Source organism: Penaeus japonicus, unplaced genomic scaffold, assembly GCF_977035675.1.
Source record: "Penaeus japonicus unplaced genomic scaffold, GWHDUDI00000001_assembly GWHDUDI00000019, whole genome shotgun sequence".
Lineage (NCBI taxonomy): Eukaryota > Metazoa > Arthropoda > Malacostraca > Decapoda > Penaeidae > Penaeus > Penaeus japonicus.
Genome location: NW_028234421.1, coordinates 31,405,280 through 31,411,306, shown reverse-complemented (window position 1 = coordinate 31,411,306; position 6,027 = coordinate 31,405,280). Strand labels below are relative to the sequence as shown.

General features: G+C 39.6%; 1 long non-coding RNA gene across 2 annotated transcripts; it reads right to left on the bottom strand.

The window, feature by feature from the left end:
* Nucleotides 1–769: 769 nt before the first annotated feature.
* Nucleotides 770–5,791, bottom strand: LOC147469815 (uncharacterized). Of its 2 annotated transcripts, none has more exons than XR_015191915.1 (6): nt 5,458–5,791; nt 3,492–3,603; nt 2,518–2,666; nt 1,528–1,590; nt 1,133–1,170; nt 770–936 (listed from the first exon to the last, which is right to left on the bottom strand). It is a non-coding gene; the product is annotated as an uncharacterized LOC147469815 (long non-coding RNA). The 2 variants fall into 2 exon arrangements; XR_015191916.1 differs by lacking the exon at nt 5,458–5,791 and adding an exon at nt 3,729–3,753.
* Nucleotides 5,792–6,027: the final 236 nt, after the last annotated feature.

Sequence of the window (6,027 nt, the reverse complement as noted above, 5' to 3'; positions counted from 1 at the left end):
ACCATGATACACCAGTTCCGACACGAGCTTTATATGAAATGCATGATGGATAGGGTTATTTATGTAGACAGTTCCGCAGACACGAGACAAGCAAGATAGAGACATAAGATTTTGTATTGCAGTTTTGGTGGGCAGTGGCCTACGAGTATTTAAGAATGCCAGAGGTAAGCCTTGGTCTAAATAATCAAATATGCTTACAGAGGATTCACATGGTTTCAAGAGATATAGGAATCATCTGCTGCGTCTAGTGGTGTTGTGTTAAGACAAATAATGGTTCATTTTAACCCATGTCCGTTAATGAAATATCTTTCTACGAATACTGTGCGAACAAGTAATTTACTTGAATTTTCTTAAATGTTACAATTAGAGTTCATGTAGTTTCTATTCAGATAGGATATTTATGCGAATACACATATTGGGCGTGTCGTCAAGCGAGACATTCAAATAGTTTACCGAAGGAAAAATACCAATGTGGTAATTCATCTCTTTGACATCATGGCAATGCATTTTTTCTACCAAACTATAAAACGGTAAGGTTAATTTTCCATTTCGTACCGAACTTATGAAGTTATCTTAGGAACTAAATATACAACCCTAACCGGGTGCTCCACACCTGCAGGTATGCATAGCACATGCCATAATGACACCAAAACGAATATTCGGCAGCAACATTTTAACAATTAAGCTTTTCTTTTTTCTTCAGTGTTAAATCAACCTGATTAGTGTCAAACTTTGATATGTCAGAACAAGGCTTGTAATGAAAATTCTATTTGCCAAGTTTCAATATAATTTATTGAGTTTTGGAAATCAAAACAAGGCTACAACTTTCATTAAGACAGAGGAGTCATTCCGAGAACACGAATTCTCCAGTCCAGGGCAGGAAAATAACTCGCCCTTTTAGTACTTGAAGTGTGGCCTCAACATGGACCTCATTTCCTGTGGGATCATTAAGACAGAGGTTAGTCGTCGCTTGAATTATCCATACAATACATGCTCAACTTCTGCATTCAGTTTAAAGATATTCAAACATATAACAAGAGTTTTAATTAAAACTTGTTATTCTGAGAGTGTGTAACAAAGCATCAGTGAAAACAATTAAAATGCCATTTCCTGAAGAGGCCAGTATACTTACTGAAGAGTTTTCTCGATATGAAAAGAATCCTTCGACAGCTAAGGAAGAGAAAAACAAATGGTGAGTTTCTTAAATACTTATTACCATTCATTCTGTCTGAGCGGTTCTTTTCAGGGAATCCAATGTTCTGCAGAGTAAAATGCGTGACTTCACTCAGAGTGTGTAACAACATAAATTCATCATGTTAAGACATAAAAACCAAATGAATTCATAATAAAGGTACTTTAGACTTTCGTCATGCTCCTTTAATATCATAAATTACTCTTCACGATCAAGAGCTTTAATGTACATTTCACATTGTATACTCAATATTTCTATTTGTTCAAGTTAAGACGATCGAAGACCGATCATACTGGTTTATAGTTCAACAATTAAAAAAAAAACGGTTCAGTTACCTCCACGATCCATGCAGACGCACTAAAGTCAAACTCGAGAGCAATGCTGTACCAAGCCATGACCTAAAAGGTAAATTTGACAAGCTTAGTGGATTTTCTGGGGGAAGAAAATGAGAAGGTATCAACTATCGATAACAAAATGAAGTTAATATAAATTAATATATAATGCAGCAGACTATCAAAATTTAAATATGCAAACAACGATCTTGAAATCCAAAGTCTAAGGCCGTAAGTAAACTGAAAGGCTGTAAACATATTGCAAAAAGGTTGAATTACTGCAAGCTTTTTTTTTTTTAATCTACACATTTGATCTGCATAATCCAATTGCCAGTCAGATTTCTATGGATCCCAGTCTTTGTAAAAAATAATGATAAAGTGCTATGAATGACCAATTCATTTTCCATACTATATATTATTCATTCCTTGAGAACTTTCTATTGTAATCTAGATTCTACACGGTTTCCTTGCATTGCCTCCGACCTCTTCCTAATTTTAACCTAAGATAATGCACTTTAATCTAATCGTATATTGAATATAACGATGTATATAAAAGGTCTGCTTTTATTACTTCTAACCTTCAAATTTAGATCCATGCTCTACAAAAGGCGTCAACTGGAGGAAAAATAGACAAAATCTGATATGCATCTCTTATTCTCGAATCAATCGGCGGTCTATTTGGTTTCCTCAAATATATCGATCTGGTAAACCAAATATCGAGTGCTACGTACGAGAACTATCACTGTCGAATTTAATTTCATTCACATAGCTCTCTACAACTGTTCCCTGTTGTCACTGGCAGTATCATTAACTACTACCAAGCTGACATTGACAAGATTCTGTTCTTGCACTCTATCAGACCACACAATCTAAACAAAACTACATGGCAACAAAGAGTGCAAATCAAATGTAAATCCCATTTTGATGACGGTATCCTACAGTATTTATAAAATGTGTCATTTTAATATCTTCTTTGCAAGCAGATAGACCTACCGGAGGCATTGGGGTCTAAGAGGCATAGATGTTAGACACGAGTGCTTTGCGACAGCATGTCCCCCTCCTTATCAAGAGGGTGTGAAGAGATGCTCCATGCTCCCTTCCTGGTTCATTCCGCCAATAGGTGCCCAAGCACAAAGGCGTTTCTGAAATAAACAAGTGCGTGTGAATTATCAATTCATAACCGTTCAGCAACATGTATAAATTGTGTTTCGACAGACTGCTTTGTCCATTCGGTATAATTAATATAAACACTTTTTAAATAAGGCTATTGAAAGGCTTTCCTTTTCATACTCAACGTACTGCTATATTATCATAATCTAATTAAGTAACAAGGCATTGCGACTAATAAATTCTTTAATGTCAACCTTCATAAGCAGGAGGATGGAACGAATTAAAGTAATATATGAACAAGAGAAATATGGGACTTGGAATGGCTATATTTGGCCGCTAGATTTCAAATCTCGTTGAAACATGGACAGGGAAATACTAATTAAAAGCCAGTGACGTGGATACAATGTGAATGATACCCCATGACTCGTTGGAAGTGCACAAAAATGTAACTTCGAAATGATTTTGTCGCCGATAATTTCGTACAACTTCACAAATCCAAAGTATTGATTTGGCACCGTATCTGCCACACATTCGGTAAGAGGAAGTGCATGGAAACGAAGGTGCAAAGTACTGCCAATGAGAGAAGAATGCAGGAGGCGACGGAAATAAAATGCTTTTAATTCAACCAGACTGTGGTTGTATTTAGCCGACGCATACAATAAACGGAAGTATAGTACGGATGGACAATACATTTGCCTGGATGGTTAAGATGTCCTCCACAGACAAAGATCTTTTATACAGTTGACAATATGACAAGCTCTTGCCTTACTATTTTTTTTAGGAAAGTGCCAAAAGATTTCTATTTATACCAAGTTGAAATATATATCACACGTTGCACTATCTGCATTAATACATACCCGATTTGTTCTTTGAAGTTCATCACACAGCGAGTCAGCTGATTGGGATAGCCATCTCCCACACCCTGGAGATAATCCGATCCATCATACTCTGGCGATTTCCTGGCGTTCCCTGAAATTATACAGAAAATAAATCAATAACCAAATTAAAAACCACATTTATAATTCCTAGAGATAAACATTTGATATGCGGTCTTGAAATAATTTCCTGTACTAGTGTAGCAACTTTTACTTTACTTTTAGAAGGCATAGACGGATACCATCCTAAAAATAAGAGCGAGCTTTCCACATATTGCAGCGGGAGGGATAGGGAGGGGGAGGGGGAGCGGGAGGGATAGGGTGGGGGAGCGGGAGGGATAGGGTGGGGGAGCGGGAGGGATAGGGTGGGGGAGCGGGAGGGATAGGGTGGGGGAGCGGGAGGGATAGGGTGGGGGAGCGGGAGGGATAGGGTGGGGGAGCGGGAGGGATAGGGTGGGGGAGCGGGAAGTACACGTAGGAGCGATTTTAAAATCAACTTAAATTGCTGCTGTGTGGAGAATAGGAACAGGTAAATGGGGGGGATCATATTGGGAACCCATTATTAATAGCACTTCAGAACTATTGAAGATCTAATTTAATTCATATTGTAGACCCTATTTTTTTCAGCGCTTATACAACTGCTTGTTTACCTGCGCAAATATTCAAGAATAAATAACCAATCAGGTTTAAAAAACTCGGATTAAATTAAAATCAAATTGGTCTCGTTGATCCACAATGAAACTAATCAAAACGCTCTTTCAAAACCGAAGTGAAGGCTAGAGGCAATGCAAGCGGGAGATAGGGTGGGGGGGGGGGAGGTCGATACTGTTGCTCAGGTCCGGTGAGGGCGTGTGGGGACAAGCGTATGCCAATCTATAAATACATTTCTGTGGCCAAGGGATAGCCGGACAGCAACGCATAGTCAAGAGTGTCAATTATAGACTTGAATATCTATCGCCTCCACAACAGTCAAGAGACAAGCAAAAAAGGCGAAGGAATTAGAGATTCAAAAAGTATTGAAATTCTAAAAAAAAAAAAAAAAAATATACAAATTTTGATATATAAAAGATTGTCCCTATCTGGCAAAGCGATAACTAGGAATGTTACTTTTGAAGTGGTTTTGTTGTCTGTATTAAAAGGCAACTTCACCAATACCAAAGTATTGATTTGGCACCGTATCTGCCACACATTCGGTAGGAGGAAGTGCATGGAAACGAAGGTGCAAACACTCGCTTTTAGCAGAAAAACGTGGAGGAGGAGAGAGTAGGGAGAGAGAGGGAGACAATATGTTATACTGTAACATGTGTTATATCACTTGTGCATGTGTTAATATAGAAATTCCACTTGCTCGTAAAATAAAAGCGTATTAGCTTACTGGTATTTAATCTAAAGTTCCTCAATGGATCACCGCTAACAAAGTAATTCTATATTTTATCAAGTTATATAAATCACATTTGAAAAAGATATAGTTCCACAACCTACACGATAACCTAAATTGTCGTACATGAAGATAGAAACACCCTCACAAATTCAAAGCGACCATGAAAAGGGAAGCATGGAGGAGGGGGGTGGGGGGGAGCAGCAAGGCGAGGGTGGGCAACATTGGGCGAGACACGAGTGGGCGGGATGGGATACCAAGCTATAAATACATGTCATGGTGGCCAAGGGGCAGTCAGGCCACATTTCTGATTTTGATATAGTGCCAAATAACTGCATCTAGTTTCATTTCCTATCCTCGAGACAATTTAGAAACGTAGAATCCGTTATATTTATCAGAGAATTCAGATTATGTAATAACATGGAAGTCTGGATTTCCAATCGTTTCTTTAGCAGAATGAAATCCACCAACTGGTCACATATCAAACAAGATACGTAACGCAAATAAATACTAACCAAATCCCACATAAAAAGGCACTATACATTACACAAGATATATTCCATAACTCACCCTAATAAAAGGCGCCAGTGTTGGGCAGGTTAGCACACGAGGCGACGGTGAACGAGCGCCCTGCACGGTGGCCGGGGACTAACTGAGGCCCGGTCAGGGAACGAGGCTATGACATCACCTCGTTAACCCTCGCCGCGTCACTACCACTTTATTGAAACAACCTCCCTTTAATATAACCTCCTATTGTCGGTATTGTGAAAACTAGTGGTGTATAGCGTAATCTTTCAATCAAAAATATGCTAGATAGTCTCTCTTATCACTCGATAGGGAAATCGATATGATGCAGCGGCCATGCGTGGTGCGCTGTGCCATGTGCGGGCCTCTCTCCTTCTCTCCCCCCCTCCCCCCTCTCCGCCTTCCCCTCCATCCCTACCACTCAGTCATCCCTCCTCCTTCCCTCCGACCGGTTACCCCGTCCTCTCTCCCTTGTCACTGGGCCTCTTCCCCCATCTCTACTCCCTCCCTCCTCTCCTCTTCTTCCTCCTCTCCCTCCCTACATCCCCTCCTTCCAGTGTAGGTACAAAATGATGCAAAGTGTATAGATGTTCCTCGACAGAACCCGATCTTCCT